Raw genomic sequence first — 17,919 nt, forward strand, 5'->3', positions numbered from 1 at the left:
CTTTCTGCCCATCCCCCACCCCACCTTTCCCCTGGCATCCACTAAACTGTTCTTGGTCCATAGTTTTAAATTCCTCATATGAGTGGAGTCATACACAGATTATCTTTCTCTCGCTGGCTTATTTCACTTAACATAATTCTCTCAAGGTCCATCCATGTTATTGCAAATGGAATGATTTTGTTCTGTTTTGCAGCTGAGTAGTCTTCCATTGTAAATATGTACCACATCTTCTTTATCCATTCGTCTGTTGATGGGCACTTAGGTTGCTTCCACGTCTTGACTATTGTAAACAGTGCTGCAATAAACATTGGGGTGCACAGGACTTTTGGGATTGCTGACTTCAGGCTCTTTGGATAAATACCCAGTAGTGGGATGGCTGGATCGTATGGTAGTTCTATTTTTACTTTTTGGGGAATCTCCATACTGTTTTCCATAGTGGCTGCACCAGTTTGCATTCTCACCAGCAGTGTATGAGGGTTCCTTTTTCTCCACAACCTCTCCAACATTTGTTGCTATTAGTTTTAGATATTTTTGTCGTTCTAACGGGTGTAAGGTGATATCTTAGTGTAGTTCTGATTTGCATTTCCCTGATGATCAGCGATGATGAGCATCTTTTCATGTGCCTATTGGCCATCTGTATATCTTCTTTGGAGAAATGTCTGTTCATGTCTCCAGCCCATTTTTTGATTGGGTTGTTTGATGTTTTGTGGTTGAGTTGCGAGAGTTCTTTATATATTAGGGATATTAAGCCTTTGTCAGATATATCACTTGCAGATATCTTTTCCCAGTTAGTGGGTTGTTTTTTTGTTTCAATCCTGTTTTCATTTGCCTTGAAGAAGCTCTTTAATCTGATGAAGTCCCATTTGTTTATTCTTTCTATTGTTTCCCTTCTTTGAGAAGGCATGGTGTCCGAAACTATCCTTTTAATACTGATGTCAAAGAGTGTACTGCCTACGTTTTCTTTCAGAAGCCTTATGGTTTCAGGTCTCACCTTTAGGTCTTTAATCCATTTTGAGTTTATTTTGGTGAATGGTGAAAAAGAATGGTCAATTTTCATTCTTTTCCATGTGGCTTTCCAGTTTTCCCAGCACCATTTGTTGAAAAGACTTTCTTTTCTCCATTGTATGTCCTCAGCTCCTTTGTCAAAGATAAGCTGTCCATAGATGTGTGGTTTTATTTCTGGGCTTTCAATTCTGTTCCATTGATCTGTGAACCTGTTTTTGTGCCATTACCATGCTGTTTTGATTACTGTAGCTTTGTAGTATGTTTTGAAGTCAGGGATTGTGATGCCTCCCGTTTTGTTCTTTTTTCTCAGGATTGCTTTAGCAATTCGGGGTCTTTTGTTGCCCCCTATGAATTTTAGGATTCTTTGTTCTAATTCTGTAAAGAATGTCATTGGGATTCTGATTGGGATGGCATTGAATCTGTAGATTGCTTTAGGTAGAATGGACATTTTAACTATGTTTATTCTTCCAATCCGTGTACATGGAATGTCTTTCCATCTCCTTATGTCGTCATCCAATTCTCTCAGAAAGGCCTTGTAATTTTCATTATATAGGTCCTTCACTTCCTTAATTAAATTTACCCCAAGGTGTTTTATTATTTTTGTTGCGATTGTGAATGGTATTGTATTCTTGAGTTCTTTTTCTGTTGGTTCATTACTGGAGTATAGAAATGCTACTGATTTATGCAAATTGATTTTATACCCTGCAACTTTGCTGTAGTTGTTGATTACTTCTAACAGTTTTCCAATGGATTCTTTGGGGTTTTCTATATATAAGATCATGTCGTCTGCAAACAGTGAGAGTTTCACTTCTTCCCTCCCTATTTGGATTCCTTTTATTCCTTTTTCTTGCCGGATTGCTCTGGCCAGGACCTCCAGTACTATGTTAAATAAGAGTGGTGATAGAGGGCATCCTTGTCTCGTTCCTGTTTTCAGGGGGATGGGGTTCTGTTTTTGCCCATTGAGTATGATGTTGGCTATGGGTTTGTTGTATATGGCCTTTATTATGTTGAGGTAGTTTCCTTCTATGCCCATTTTGTTCAGAGTTTTTATCATAAATGGCTGTTGGATCTTATCAAATGCCTTCTCTGCATCTATTGAGATGATCATGTGGTTTTTATTCCTCAGTTTGTTGATGTGGTGTATCACGTTGATTGATTTGCGGATGTTGAACCATCCCTGTGTCCCTGGTATGAATCCCACCTGATCCTGATGTATGATTCTTTTGATGAGTTGCTGAATTCTGGTTGCCAAAATTTTGTTTAGAATTTTTGCATCTATGTTCATCAGTGATATTGGCCTGTAGTTCTCTTTTTTCGTGGTGTCCTTGTCAGGTTTTGGTATCAGCGTGATGTTGGCCTCATAGAATGTGTTAGGAAGTGTTCTATCTTCCCTGATTTTTTGGAATAGCTTGAAAAGGATAGGTATTAAATCCTTTCTGAAAGTTTGGTAGAATTCCCCAGGAAAGCCATCTGGTCCTGGGGTTTTATTCTTTGGGATGTTTTTGATTGCTGTTTCAATCTCTTTCCTTGTGATTGGTCTGTTCAAATTGTCTGCCTCTTCTTGAGTGAGCTTTGGGAGATTGTAGGAGTCCAAGAATTTATCCATTTCCTCTAGGTTATCCATTCTGTTGGCATATAGTTTTTTGTAGTATTCTCTTATAATCTGTTGTATTTCTGCAGAGTCTGTTGTTATTTCTCCTCGCTCATTTCTGATTTTGTTTATTTGAGCTTTCTCCCTTTTTTTCTTTGTTAAGTCTGGCTGGTTTTGGGTCTTTTTCTTAACCTGTCCAGCCTCTCTGTCTTTTCATTGGTGCATTCAATCCATTTACATTTAGGATGATTATGGATATATAGGGACTTACTATTGCCATTTTATCTTTTGTTTTATGGTTGCTCTATATTTCCTTTGTTTCTGTTTCCTTGTGTTTCTCACTACAATTTCAGCTTGATTGTTTTTGGTGATGTGTTTTTCAGTTTCCTCTTTTTTTATGTTTCATGACTCTGCCTTAATTTTTGTTTTGTTGTTACCATGAGGTTTGTATAAAAGGTCTCACAGATGAGATAGTTCCTTTTCTGCTGATAGCATTTTTCCTTCATTTGACTAGGCAAGTTCTGTCTTTTTCTTCTTCCCTTGCTATTTTTGTTGTCAAAATTATTTCTTTCTTTATTGTGAATTTGTTACCAAATTGGAATGGTTAATGTTATTTTTAATGCTTTCTTTCCCTTTAACCTTTGCATCACAATTGTTTACTAACATGTTCTGATACAGAGTTGCATTTTTCTGATTTTATCTATTTATCAACTTGTTTAAAGCTTTGTATCCTTTGCCTTTTCATTTCAGACAGGAGAGCTCTTTTTGACATTTCTTATAAGGCAGGTCTAGTGGCGATGGACTCCCTCAGTTTTTGTTTCTTCCTCACACTTTATTTCTCAGCTGCAGCAGTGGACCCCCAGCTGTCGCAGCACCCAAGGGCACAGAACTGATTATTACAGTGTTGATTAATACAGTCCCTTATAAGTAGCTCTCAAATACTTGTACTTCCAAGCATCCTTTCTGAAACCACCCTAGTCGAAGTAAGCAACTAAGTAACTGGATGACTTTAATGACCTCATGTCTCTTCTCCTCAATTTCTTGGTTTGTGAAATGAGGCAGTTAGAAGGAACACCAAGTTTCTTCCTTCTCTATGTTCTGTGATTATCAGAATCTACAACTATGGAGAGACTCAGGGAAAAAGCAATTCCAGTGCTTTGGGAAACCATCACAGTTTCTCCATTTAAATTAACTCTTGGGGTGACTGAGATTGCGCCTCATATCCTCTCATAGCACTGCTCTTAAGGACAGTCTCAGAATCTTCAAGACAACTTAAAAGAAGGCCCTTTCTCTTAAATAGGAATCTGCCTTATGCCATGTTTTGAGCTGTAGAAAATATTTTAGAATGAGATTCTAGTGTTGGTAACAAATTTATCTACATTGTTAATTCATCTGAAAGCTCCTATTCTTGAAAATGTCCCATGTGGAGGTAGAGAAGTTCCATGCAAAGGTTTAGTCCATTTTTGTTGACAATCTCTTGAGTGTATGTTAAAAACCTGGATAACAGGATAATGTTAATGGAGATTGGGGGGGAGGGACAGTGATGAATGAGTTTGGTTGATTTTCAGCAGTAATGAGGTCAAAATGAAAGCATTATAAAAGAAGAGTAGAGATTCAGGTCAGGGCTTTCTATGAAAAAAAGTAAAAACCATAAGCAGATGGAAAAAGTTTAAGTGACACAGTATGGCAGATTCCACTGATGAGTTTAATAGGCAGCCATTTTAGTGGCAGAGAGAGTAGACTGAAAAGTGAGGAGAAGTTTGGAAAATTCAAGGGACAAGAACCAGAAAAGCAAGGGGTCCCATCCTGCCCTGAGGATTCTTTTGTTCTGAAGTGTGTTAGCCCAGCTGAGGGAAGACCTGGGGAGGATGTTGTAGATCCTCTAAAAGAGGCATCCATCAGCTGCAGGAAGATGTGCCATCTCTCCCCAAAGCTCATTAGCAGATTGGAAGTGGGATGCTGCATTACTCTGATTAGCATTAATTTTATAATTCTAGGCAGAGAACTTTCCTCCACCTGAGTCAGCCTTCACACAAAAACACAGACTCACATGGTGTGGATAAAACACAAGTAAACTTACTGCTGCTTCCCATCTTCCAAGGACCCAGTGGGAAGGAAAACGTGGTTCCCTAGCAAAGAGGGGAGTTAAGGGCTGGAGTTTTCCAGCTCTCCAAGCTGGGTGCAGGTCCCACAAATCGGGGAGAAGTGCAATGCCATCTTTCTGGCAGACCAAGACTTTGGGAAAACTGGGTCCTTCTGATCTGGTTAGGGAAGACACAGTACTTCCAACAGCCACTGCAGCAGGGCAACAGCAGCATTACAAGTGAGATGAGGAACATTACCTCAGAGCCTCCCAGGGAGAGAGCATTTAGGCCCCTACCATTTATTGGGATAACTGGTTCCTGGCCCTTTGGAAAATACCCAGTCATCCCAGGGCTAGACTTCTCAGGAAAAGTAACTTGCCAGTCCCTTTTAAATTTGCAACTAAAACCTATCTACACTTTTATTTGTTACATATATTGTTGGGGCTTCATTTCAAAACGCTATATTACAAAACTGTTTCAGATACCTTTAAATCCATGGCAGTGACTTTCAAATTCTTTTGATGGCAACTCACAAAATAAATCTATAAATTATTTTTTATCATAAATCAGTATATACGCACACACACCAAAAGAATATAAAAATTTTATGAAACTGTTCTTACCTTTTTACGTGTAATACACTCTAATATTATCTATTCCATTTTGTTTCATTGTTTTTTAAGTGCTTGTCACACCCTCTAGAATTATTTCATAATCCACTAATGGGTCAGGACCTGCAGTTTGAAAAACACTATTTTAAAATTATTGCTTCCAGGTACCCTAGCCAGTAGTCTGGTATCCAGATTTTTAAAAGGCTTATTAAAATGCATCATCAAAAAGCAATATTTGCTAAAGGACCCTCAGTCTCTATAAAGAGCACTGTCTTGGGGATTCCAACCATAAGTTACCAGATAAATAACCAGCTTTCCTTTGCAGAACTGAGATGTGAGCTCAACACCAAGTAAAAATGACGTAAAATCAGAACAAAGTTGGAAAAGGAGGACCACCTCCAAATGCAATATGTGGTCCTTCTGGGAAACATGCAGCAGCCTAGAGTGAGGTGAGGGGGACAAAACAGAAAAAAAACATTAATGGAGAAAAAATCAAGCTCGTAACTGCTGTCTCCAGGCTTCACAAGGTGCACTTGTACTTCCAAGCCTAAGAGACAGAGTGATGTTCAGCATGACTCCATAATCCTGTGGCCTTGAGAACTTCAGCAGACATCAGTTAAGTCATTTAAGGATAACTGCAAATTAAATTAGTTCATCCTAATTACGCAAAAGTGATAAATTCAAATAAGCAAGGTAATTCAATTCTGAATTAAAAATTTTTTCAATCACTTGACATCTCAAATCAAAGCAAATGGGTAATGTTACCAATTATATCAATTCGACTCTATATTTCAATACATAAACATATGATGAACAATTAAAATTCTTATGTGATATGCATTTAATTTGTTAACATTTATGCTACAGTAGGGAACCACACTCGAGAAACAGGGTCATGTCCTTGAAAACCAAAGAAGGTTATCACAAAAGAGTCTTTGTAAGAATCCAGCAACAGAATGAGTCCCCAAAATCTATTAAGTAAACTATCCCGCAGGAAAAGTGAGGCAGATCACACTAGTAAAGGCAACACTATGGAAGCTTATGAAATAGTTATCAAGGGAAATATTTGATACATAATAAAAATATTTAGTTTTAGGAAGCAGTATGATAGGCTCTGATATGGTTGCACTTATGAGTACAGGACTTTCATAGGAAGGAAAGAAATGGAAATTCACTGAATGTCTGTGTTTTGTCATGCATCACTAAATACCTTCGATTACATTATAGCATTGGAAACTAGGAAGCAGAAATGTTAAATAACTTGTTGTAGGCCACACAGTAATAAATGACAGAACTAGGACTTAAACTCCATCTTCTGATTACACATCCATTATTCTTGTCACATCAATACCACTTTATCCTGAGCTAGTACTCAAAATATGATAGTGCTTAAACTATTTGCTTAAGCATTTCTTAGGATTTCTGATCAAGGTCAATTCAAATTCCAATTTCAAGGCTAATGAATAAGAAAGTGACCTTTAAAAGGAAAAAAATACGTAAAAAATATACAAGCATTCCGGGTGGCATTATGAATCTTCAGACTTTCGATATTCTCTGTGTCTCGTGTAAGGATGAAAAAAGTTATCTATTGCTGTATAACAAACCACAACAAAGTGGAGTAGCTTGAAACAGTAACTTGTCTCTTATTGTTGTGTGGATTGGCTGGGATTCGCTGGGCAGTTCTTGCTTGGGGTTTCCTAGGAAGTACAGTCAGATGTCATCTTGGGCTGAAATCCTCTTTGCCTCTATTGTGCTGGATGTCAAGATGGTTCATTTCTGTGTTTGCTGAGGATGCTGGCTGTTATCTTATTCGGGGCTGCCAACTGGAGGGCCTGCATGTGGCCTCTTCATGTGACTTGGGCATCTCTCAGAGTGGTGGCTGGGTTCCAAAAGAAAGCATCCCAAGAGCAAATATTCCAAAAGACCAGGCTTCTTACAGCCTAGCCTCAGAAGTCCCAGAAAGTCACCTCCACAGCATCCTATTGGTTGAGCCAGTCACTGAGGCCTAGGGGGAGGGATGTGGACTCCATCTTTTGATATGAGAAGCAGCAGGCAATAAGGGAGGGAGGGAGACTGCCCATGTCACCTTAGTCTTTAGCCTCCCATCTGGCATCTCTACTTTACCCAACTGAGTTAGAAGGGGAAATAGATGATACAACTACAATAACACAAATTATTGTGTGGTGTTTCTCTATCTCTTTGGCACTCTCTCTTTCTCTGGAAACACAGCACTTCTTGAATGAATGGATAAATGAGTCTCTCCCTTTTCCTCTCTACTCTTTTTTTGCCTCCTCACCTTTCTTTTCTTCTTTTTAACTGCAGATGAAAGGTTAAAAAAAATGTTTTAAGCAGCAACATACTCTAATTAGTAAATCTTATAGTTAGTTTCTACTCAGATCTCCCATTTGATGTCTACCTGCCTGATTCAGTCATCGTCCTATCAGTGAAGGTGATAAGAATGCAAGCAAAGGAGAGAAGAGAGGGAAAAATGGGAAAGCAAAAGTAGATTATCAAAGGAAGAAGGAAAATATAAATGGGAATGGAAATAAATCAGGAGCACTGAACACCGTTAAGCCCAAATGGCTGAAAAGACAAAGGGAAAGAAGCAAATTTTTCCCTTATGATGCTGCATCCATCCTTCCTTCCTTTCCAATCTATGGCCGCCATCACCAGCCTTGTCTAACCTTATTTCTTAATGCCTGAATTTTTGCTATATCATCTTACCTAATCTCCCTGCCTAGTTTTTACACCTTAGAAATCACCAAAAATGGGACCAGCCCGGTGGTGTAGAGGTTAAGTTTGTGTGCTCCTCTTTGGCGGCCTGGGGTTTGTAGGTTCCCATTCTGGCACAGACCTATACACTGCTTATCAGGCCATGCTGTGGCAGGCGAGCCACGGATGAAATGGAGGAAGATGGGCACGGATCTTCCTCCAAGAAAAGAGAAAGAAATAAAATAAAATAGATCATCAAAAACACTCCTTTCCTCCTGGTGCTCTCAATTACAAAAAAAGAAAAGAGAACACTAAATGACTTCTGAAGGATTAAGTCCAATATAAACATTTTAAGAATTTTCATAATCTGACCTAACTTTCCTTGCCACTCTTGTTTCTCAAGTCTCCCATATGTGAAACTCTTTACTCAGCCAGAGCACTCTACTCAATGTATCCAAATACACAGAAAAATGAGACTAGATCTCACTATCACATCATGAAAAATACAAAACCTGAATCAAGGAAAATAACAGACAACAAAAATATTACATTACAGAAAGCAGTGTGGTGACATTATAAGCTTATAATTATAGCGGTTATGGTCCAGCTCACTTCTCACGAATACAGCCTTCTCCTTTTGTCTTCTGTCCTTTGCCCTAAGGATCCTATCACCAGGAGCATTCCCTGCCGCTCTCTGCCTTCCTAAATCCTGTCTCGTCAGGACCCACAATATTAACTGACTAATTTGGAAGAAGTGTGATTAACAGAATTATTCTGGACCTGAAGTCCCTTATTAACACTACAGCATCAGATTTGATTCTCGATGGACACCAAGTCACTCAAATTCCATCTCAGTTTTTACTCTGTAGATTTGTTCAGTATACGGTTGATTAAAGGACCATTCACCCCAGTTTGGTAGATAATTCAACCAGCCTCCAATCCAAAGTTTGTATAACTTTGATTTGTAGTAATTACAAACAGTAATTACAGAAACAGTTAAAACATTCATTGCTAATATTGTAACTCTTTGGGAACCTCATATAAATGCAGTTTTAAAAATACAGGATATTTGAAGATAGTAACATACACCGTGATTAACAAGATTTTGTGGTGAGAGTAGTTTATTGTCAGGTATAATTAAAGCTGTAGATGCTATTCTGAAAGTACAGACTTTAGGGGGCAAGGGAAGAGAGTTTTTGAAGCAAAGTACAAATTAGGAATAATTACAATGATGGTTATGGAATGTCAACATCCATTTCATCATGATGAGCTCAATCTCCTTCAAAATTCACTTGAGTCCGGGAAAGCATTAGTGTAAGACAAAAGGCAGCTTTGGGAAAAATACCTTTGAAGTATTAAGGAGTAGAGTGATTGGCAGTCAGCAAACATAAAAATGGACGAAAGAGTAAATGTCTTGATCACCTACGGAAAGTGTACACTTCAAGTATCTTATTAAAAAACCAGTTTTCTTTTTCATGTCCAATGTTGAATGCACCTGCAATTGTTGTTTTTTAATCTATTTTGATCCCCAAACTGGATATAACTAAATGTTTTATGGGAGTTTATAAAGGTGATGAAATTATAAAGAAAAGTAAGTGAAAGATTATCAGACAGGAGAGTGGAGGCTTCTGGGGTGATATCAACATTGTATGATGTGACATGAGTGGTGGATCTGTGGGTGCTCACTTCATTCTCCTTGCTTATGGTTTATGTGTGTTGCTGTTTACAAAGCAGTTATGTAGAAAATCCGCTGACACTAATACCTTCGACAGTTCATTAGCCCAAGGGTGTCTGTTATGCTTTAACCAGGGCTTTGCTCACGTTCCCTTTTGCCCACATGAAGCCAGTTGTGCATTAAGAGATGACACAAACATCTCTTGAAACAAGAGATTTCTTCTTGTTTTCTAGAAGAAATAGCGAAGCTGGTCTAGCGCTTGGTGATATTTCCAAACAGTCCTTTTGTGAATGGCCGTGAGAAGATGTCCTTCTTCAGCCAAGGATGAAGTCTTATACTTTGTATTATTTAAAGTACCTGATGCCATGCTACACAACTAGTGTGTGTGCATCCGTTCATCTGACAGATATTTATTGACTCACCTACCAGCTGACTCCCTGGGAAGCCAGAGCAGTTTGCCAACTAATATGGTTAATTGGGATTTGATAAGTGCTATAAAGACACCAGAGATTCAGCAGTTTCTCCCAGCTATTGAACTTATTTTGGCTAATGGATATCACTCTCACTCCCATTTCAATCTTACAAAGGGATGCTAGAAGAGGATTGACCAGTCAGAAGGTGGAAACAATAAAAATTGAAAGTCAGAGACGGGAGGGAATGAAAGCAGCAGAGGAAGAAGGAGGCAGAGACTGGAAAGCCAGCAAGGCCTCAGTGCCCTGCACAGTTTAAGCTGAGCCAGATATTCTTCCTGTTTCCTTGCTTGATCTTTGCTTGATCCTCCCTCTTGCCGACGCCCTCACCTGGAGGAGTCAAGCCCAGCACAGATGCCGCTGAGACAGGTCAAAGCCAGGGAAAGGTCCTGGGATCAAAACTTGGCTAAGTATGATCCAAACTTCCAAGCAGTCAGAAGTAGAAAGAGCCAGAAGATAAACCTAACCCATTTTTGAAGGGGTGCCAAAGGTGAAAAGCAGGAAAACCAAAATTACTCATCAAGTCTAAAGGGGGAGCACAGAGCCAGAAGCTGAGAGGAGAAGAGGAGTCAAGCAAGTCAGTGCCAGGTAAAAACAGAAATAGAGAGTTGAAAAGAAAAAAACAAAGCAATGCGAAATGAAGGGTCCAAGACAATAATTGGGAGCATTCCTTGGGGTTTGATAATGGATTTTATGGGTTAGCTTAAGTTAAAAGCAAAAGATGTGAGCGGGTACCTTCCTTCCTTCTGACATTATCTCCCACCTTATCAACAGTCCATTGTTACCAAGGCATTAACAACACTTACCAAACAAAGTCTAGAAGGCCTTTGGGCAGTCTTGCTAAAAACCATCTTAGTCTAGACTGATTTGGCCTTGAGGATGACCACATCTCCTCAGGACAGTTCTCCCTGGATTCCTTCATTGGCTGTTTTGGGAAATGACGCACTTGGACAAATGGTCTACCTAAATGAATGATTCAGGTCTGAGCAGCATGAGACACTGGCAGATAGGAATGCCTCCCTTAGCAGCAGAAAATTCAGCACTTACCACGTCCCATGCGGCATGCTCTCCCAGAATACTTTTAATATGATATCCCAGTGTATTTAACATTTTAAAATTACTCCATTTGGTTAAAATCAATTAGATTTTTTTGAGGATCTTGGTCTTTCTCCAGCCCAGTTTAAACCATAATTTCCTGAAGACTAGGATTATCTCGCCATGTTCTTTTTCACGTCCCCGTCGTTTCTAGTCAAGCCTCAAAACATGAAGTCTGCACTGTGGGTTCATAGCACCTCAGAGATCATCTCGATTCTCCCCATCCCGCAGTGGGAAAGTGACCTCAGTCAACGTGGAGTAGAGTGTTTAGTCTCAGCCTTAAAATAAGTGTTTTCTTTTTTATTGTCTTTTCTTCCTGTCTGCTTTTCAGAGTAGAAGCAACAGTAATTTAAACTTTTCTGCTATGTGACCTACACTCCACAGGTACCTTATAATAGCTGAGCCAGGGCTTAACAAAGGAATTGGGTGTGTGTGGTATTTGTGTGAGCATGTGCTTGGGTGTATGTGGTATTTGTGTGAGCATGTGCTTGTGTGTGTGTGTCACAATCTGATTGCCGATGTGGGATGGGAGATGGGGAAGAATGTTTAGGCACTTGTGTATTTATATCAAAGAGATGGTAGGACCCACAAAAAAGAATTCATTTTTTGTGATGTTAATGTTATATTTTGGGGGAGGTTTTGGGGTAGGAAGATTTGCTTCTAAGGGGTGGACTCATATCTCTGTGTGGGGAGGCTCAGTTATAACGACAACTGAAGTCTCTCCTGGCGTTGGGATATTTCATTCTCATAGGGAGAAATGCAATGCTCATCCCTCCTCCCTCACACCCCCCCACCACTTCCTTGGTGCCCTTCCAAGGTAGGGCCCTTGGTGCTGGCTGCTCAGTCCTCCCCCAGGGGTGGCTTTCCAAGGCCAAGAGGGCCAGAGAGGGCTGCTGCCAGAGATGCTTCTGTTCTGGCTCCTTCTCACTCCCCTTCCTGTCTGCTGGGGCTTTTGGTGGCAGCACCTAGTCCTGATGGGGTTAGAGTACCACCCTGGAGTGGATGGTGTGTGCACCAGCAAGCATCCAGTCAATTCATGAGTTATCCTCTGCGTGAGCTGGGCTGTGATGTGCCGTTATCTTCCTGCTCCCATTGTACACTTCACACACCAGCTTTCTCTCCAGACAGTTGTTTGATCACTAACTACTTCGAATATCATGACCATAGGCTCATTTATTTTTTTCTGTTTTAAAGGATGGTGCTGGTGTGCACAGGGAGCAGCCATGTCAATTCACACATTTGCCAAGGTATCCGATTGTGAGCTGCCTATCAAGGTGCTGACTTTAATAAAAGCTTATTACCGTGAGCATTATTTAGCATTTATGTGGCTCCTCACAATTGTTTACCCATTATTTCTCAGCGCTCCCCTGTCCAGGTGATCAGTGTTAGCAACTCACATTGTAGAGGCAATAAATCCGGGGTCCTGGAGAGGTTTTAGTAATATCCCCAAAAGGACACAAAGTGAATAACCACAGAACAGTGACTTTCCTGGAACCCCTTGAAACTGGCCTGGACCCCTCTCCCTCTAGCATACTTGGCGAGTTCACTCATTCCATCATCTGGTTTGCAGACCTGCACAGGGTGGGCTCTTCTCTTCTCGCAGATTGCAGCTCAGATACCCTGAGGCCTTCCCTGGTGACCTTATCTACAACAGCATCCCCTCCCCAAGGCTCTATCACATTCCTGTCTTTATGGACTCCACAGAGCTTAGTGCCACCTGAAGTTATCTGTTTATGTGAAGTTGTGTGTCTTTGTGTTTGTTGTCTGTCTGCACCATTCAGGAAGGTCATCACTATGAAAATAGCAGTCTTGCCTGGGTTGTTCATTGCTGTGTCCATCCTCTTTGTTGAAAGCACCTGTCATTACAGTAGGCACTCAATAATGCTTGTTGAGAGAATGACAAAGACAGACCCTGTAAATACTGTTACTCACACGTCATTTTCTTTGCCTTTTCATCTCTTTCTGGATTTTCTGGCCATAGTCACACATACAGTCAGTTATTCTCAATTACGCTGGAGCTAATGATCCAGGCTGTGGATGGCCCAGGTCCTTGGCTTCCTTCCCTCTCTGGCTTCCTCTCCTCTGGAGATTCCTCCAGATCTTTCGGTCTTTTCTGGCCTTAGTTGAGAGGGGTCGAGGGGAGAGTAGGGCAATGAAAGTCCTATTAGACAATTTTGCAAGTTCTAAGAGCTTTTGACAGGTACAAAGTTGAAATTATTGATCTTAAGATTTATTTTTTACCTTATTTGTGGATTTAAAAAAATGCCTCTGTTTTATATATGCAGTACAGTGAAAAGTGCTTTGAAGAAGTTAAAAGCACTGTATAAATGTAAGAGAGAATTATGTATGCATGTAGTCCCATTAACCTTGGTAATTGAGACTTGGTTGTAGATTTAAAATAGAATTAGTTTTGATAGAACAGTAGCTCACACTTTTCTAATGGGTAGAGCCAGACAAGGCTTAGAAAACGTGCCTTTGGTAGATTTTATTTTTGAGCCATCACATCAAGACAAAGCTTACAATCCCTTCAGAGGCTAAAAGGGTGGCAGTAGTGGTGATTTCTCATCAACAAGTCAGAATAGGCAAATGGTCTTAAATGATTGAATTTTCTTGCTTCAAATTTCAGGACAATGAGAATACAGTTTCCTCCGAAAAAATCTTAGGCTGATCTTGGAAGAAAGACCCCCTGGATCATCTAAAAATAAAGTTTTCTATTTAAAGGTTGGTTTTAATGCTCGTTATAGCCCTATGTGCTACCAGAAAATGGTTTGCCTTTTTGTTTTAAACATAAGGAATCAATGTAATGCCTTATGCCTGATAACCTGTGCTGTTGTATTTGGTCCTCCCTACAACTCTGTCCATAGATATTATTGTTGCCACTTTATAGGTGAAAAAAGGGAAGCAAAACCATTAAGTGCCTTCCCCAAGGTCTTAAAAGAAGTCACCAAGAAGGTGGTGTGGCTCAAGTCTCCTGACTCTAGTTTACTATTCCCCACAATAATGTTGGAAAACCACATTGGAACGGGAAGACTCATTCCAAGTACTGCTGTCACACCAGCAAGCTTCAAAGGTCAGGCAGATATTTTACTTTACGGTTAAATTGGCCACGTTTGCTCAGTGTGTACTATATCCCAGGCCCTGTGCTTTGCCCTGGGAGGATTCAGAGAAAGTAAAAGATGGATTAGACTTTCCTGGCTCTTACAAGCTGGTGGGAATGGGAGACACATAGATACAAACGTGGAAGGGCAAGGGGAACAGTGCACTAAGAGAGATACACAGCTCTGTGGGAGCAGGGGAGGAGCAGTCTCTGAACACGTTCCAGGAAAGGGGTCACCTTCCATGCCAAGATGAACTTTGCATGAATAAAGATTTAAGTGAGGACAGATTGAGAAGAGTGAAGAGGGGAATGGGGTGTCGACCAAATTTCATCCACCTGCAATTTTACCTACTCAAATTTTATCTACCACGGCAAGAAGTTAGTGTCTAATATTTTAAAATTACTTTTAAATACAAGTATTTGCGTATTAGTTATATAAATGGAGGTAAACACCAGAACAACTATGATGGAAACGGCTCAAGTGGTTTCCATGGGGAATGGAACTGGGGGGATAGGAAGGATTGGGGTTGTGAGGTGGGGGAGGGCCTGCCATGGTTCTTTATAAAGCCTTCAGTACTATTTGGTTTTAAAGGCACAGGTATGGATTCCTTAGATAAATATTAATTTTTAAGTGAGCCTTAAAGAATGAGTAAGGTTTCTCCAAGGAGAGGGAGGAGGTGGGTATTTCTAGCAGAGGACCCAACATTAACAGAGAGAGGCGGCAGGAGAGCAGAGGGAAGAGCAGGTAACCCATTAGGATAACTGTGGAACACACCTCCCTGCGTGGGGACACATGAGCTGGTGCTTGATTGCAGAAGGCCTTGGATAGAAGGGCGCGCACAGACACACACACACACTCATGTGGTTGTCGGCAGGAAAGCTTTACGTACAGCAGTGGTTCTCACCTTGGAGATTACCTTGCTTGTTAAAATTGCTGGGCCCCACATCAAAGTTTCTTCTTGAGTAGGTCCAGAGTGAGGCCCAAGAATCTGCATTTCTAATAAGTTCCCAGGCAATGCTAATGCTGCTGGTCTGGGAACCACAATGTGAGAAGCAATAATAGAGTAATCTAGCAACAAGGAGAAGTCGAGACTAGAGTAGTGGGAGAATGAAGGTCAAGGGACTGTTCCACTAGGACACAGCAGAAGGAATGGGGCCCTGATGGGGAGTGACGGTGAGAAAGTCCAGAACAGCAATCAAGAGAACAGACTGACTGCTTCAGAGGACCACTGGGCCATGTTCTGGGTCACACCAAATCACAAATCACTGTTAAATCTCCAGTGCTTGGGCCAAGTATGCCAAGAAGCACCTGAAATTCATTTTTAAAGCAGCAATCCTGTCTAGAAATTAAGCTGTGAGTTTTACCTTACTTTCCCTTTCTTCCCCATCTCTAACCTCATTCTAGTGCAATTTAGGTTACAAAAGCATCTTCCAGGGAGAGCATTCATATCTGCACGTGGTCAGAAAGTGTATCTGTCTGTATATATAAAATCGTATTAAAGCTGGTTTCCTTATTATTTCATTTTAGAACATCCCTGTAGCTAAATGGTGTTCAAAGTAAACATGGAGAACAGAAAGCATCCATCTCTACCTAGTGGGGCAAAAAATGACTGAATTCCCATACCATATAAATACCCCCTGAAAACACAGAGGAATCCTTGATCCACCCAGCATTCACTGAGTATCTGCCTCGTGGCAAGCACTGCGGATGTGCTTGGATACAAAGGTAAATAAAACGTGGGCCCACTCCCAGCAGTTCAACATCTAGCAGTCTTTGTCCCATGCTCTTAAATCTTGCTAAGGATTGGGTTTTGTTTGTAATAGAAATTCTAAAGCAGGGACAGAAGAAGTTATCTTTCCTAAATTGCCCACCTCTGTTGTCTAACTATTCCACTGAGGAAAACACTTGGTCCTGGTCTTGGTCCTTCGCTGAGCTCAGATATGTTTTGCTGACACACAGAGTCTGGGCAGCATCCAGCCCCCCCGTTTACTCCCTGGTCTTTAAGTCTAGTAAGTATTTTATCATTTACACCTTTCGATGTCCAAAGAGAGTGCCGCTCGGGGTTTAAAACATGCAATTTCCTTTACTACCTCCCCAAATAATGGGGTCATTTCAGGACCAGGACAGTTTGGCACTGGGACGTGTTTCCCAGAAGTACTAATAGTTCGAGAGAGGAGCAAGTGTCTTCACATCTGCAGGTCTGAGTGCCGAACTTTCTACTGTCAGTGAGAATCATGTCCCAGTGAAAATGTAGAAGTGAACCAACCCTCAAAGGGATAAGGTGACAGGGAGTGGTGTTTACTTGAGTCAGAGAGTAACTGAAAATGACTTCTGCAGCTGGAATAAAACAAAGGGTTGAAGGTCAACTTCCTCTTTGATTTTGGCTAGTCAGCAGTTCAAGCAGCCTTTTCAAATGTTTCGTGTCTGCTGACTTGTCCAACTCTATAAAAGACCCCACATCTTGCACCAACCTGTACCTCTTGGGCACTGGAGCGAAACAAAAGGAAAAATGTTCCGACTTATTAGAATTAATGAAGTCATGCCACTCACATCCGTCCACGTTACTCCACTTTGGTCACCACCATTGTGGTCCATGCTGATATCATTTCTCTTGTAGATTACTGCAGTGGCCTTCTCACTGGTCTCTCACATCCTGTTTACCCCATCCAAAGCATTCTTCACATTAAATCACTGTAATTCATTAATTCACAGTATTAATTCACAGTAATCTTTTGGAAACTCAAATAATACAACTAAAATCTGAATACCCTACACATATAAATAAATCATAACTTAAAAATTTCCCCTGGCTCCCCATTGCTCCAAAGACTTAACTAGTTGATTTGGCCCAGAGAACTCTGCTTAATCTGTGCCTCCCACGCTTTTCCCTCTTCTTGTTGCATCACATTCCTCCCTCCTCACTCTCTCTGCTCTCATCACCCAGATTCCTCTGCCTGGAACACTTCTCCCTCCCTGCTTTGCCAAGTTGTCTCCTACTCACCTGTTACCTCTTAAGCCTTATCAGCTCCTGAGGGGTGGGTGAGGAAGACCCTCTTCTCCTTGGTTAGGCCCAATCCCCATGTTTTAAACTCCCTTGGCACCGACAACCAGCTCATGAACCCTTCATAGAATGTAACATGGGACATTTACACAATCTTGTATGATTAATTTCTGCCTGATCTCCCCTCTAGACTGTAAGATCCATGAAGGCAGAGACTCTACCTTTTTGCTTACCATTGTATTCCAGAGCCTGGCATAGTGTCTGGCACATGTTAGGTACTAAATAAATTCATTCTGAAGGAAGGAAGAATGAATGAGTGGTAAATTGATACTTCTAAAATAATAAAGAGGAGGCCTAGCATTTTAAATGAGTGATAATAATGGGTAGCACATATTAAACTTCTAGTGTTGGGTAAACACTGTTCAAAACTCTTTACTCATTCATTCCAGTTCCGAGGACCAACCCTATCAGTACACATCAGTATCTGCACATAATAGATGAGATATGAGACTCAGGCTACTTGTGCACGGCCAGGCAGCCAGTGTAAGGTGAAGCCTTAACAGTTGTCAATATTGTT

At 40.7% G+C, this 17,919-nt stretch overlaps 1 protein-coding gene across 50 annotated transcripts in view; it reads left to right on the forward strand.

Annotated features, from left to right (window-relative positions):
- Window positions 1-17,919, forward strand: part of LOC138917980 (ral guanine nucleotide dissociation stimulator-like) — a 91,560-nt gene that overhangs the window by 9,528 nt on the left and 64,113 nt on the right. For 19 of the 50 annotated variants that reach the window (XM_070237069.1, XM_070237067.1, XM_070237058.1 and 16 more), the window contains 2 exons: window positions 13,870-13,964; window positions 15,869-16,066. The exons of 11 other annotated variants lie outside the window; for them this stretch is intronic. The gene's annotated coding sequence lies outside the window, so the exon portion shown is untranslated. Of the gene's footprint in view, window positions 1-10,265; window positions 10,737-13,869; window positions 13,965-14,107; window positions 14,314-15,868; window positions 16,067-17,919 lie in introns of all 50 variants that reach the window. 20 more of the 50 variants (XM_070237076.1, XM_070237053.1, XM_070237054.1 and 17 more) reach the window with 3 other exon arrangements.

This window comes from Equus caballus, chromosome 16, assembly GCF_041296265.1.
Source record: "Equus caballus isolate H_3958 breed thoroughbred chromosome 16, TB-T2T, whole genome shotgun sequence".
Taxonomy (NCBI): domain Eukaryota; kingdom Metazoa; phylum Chordata; class Mammalia; order Perissodactyla; family Equidae; genus Equus; species Equus caballus.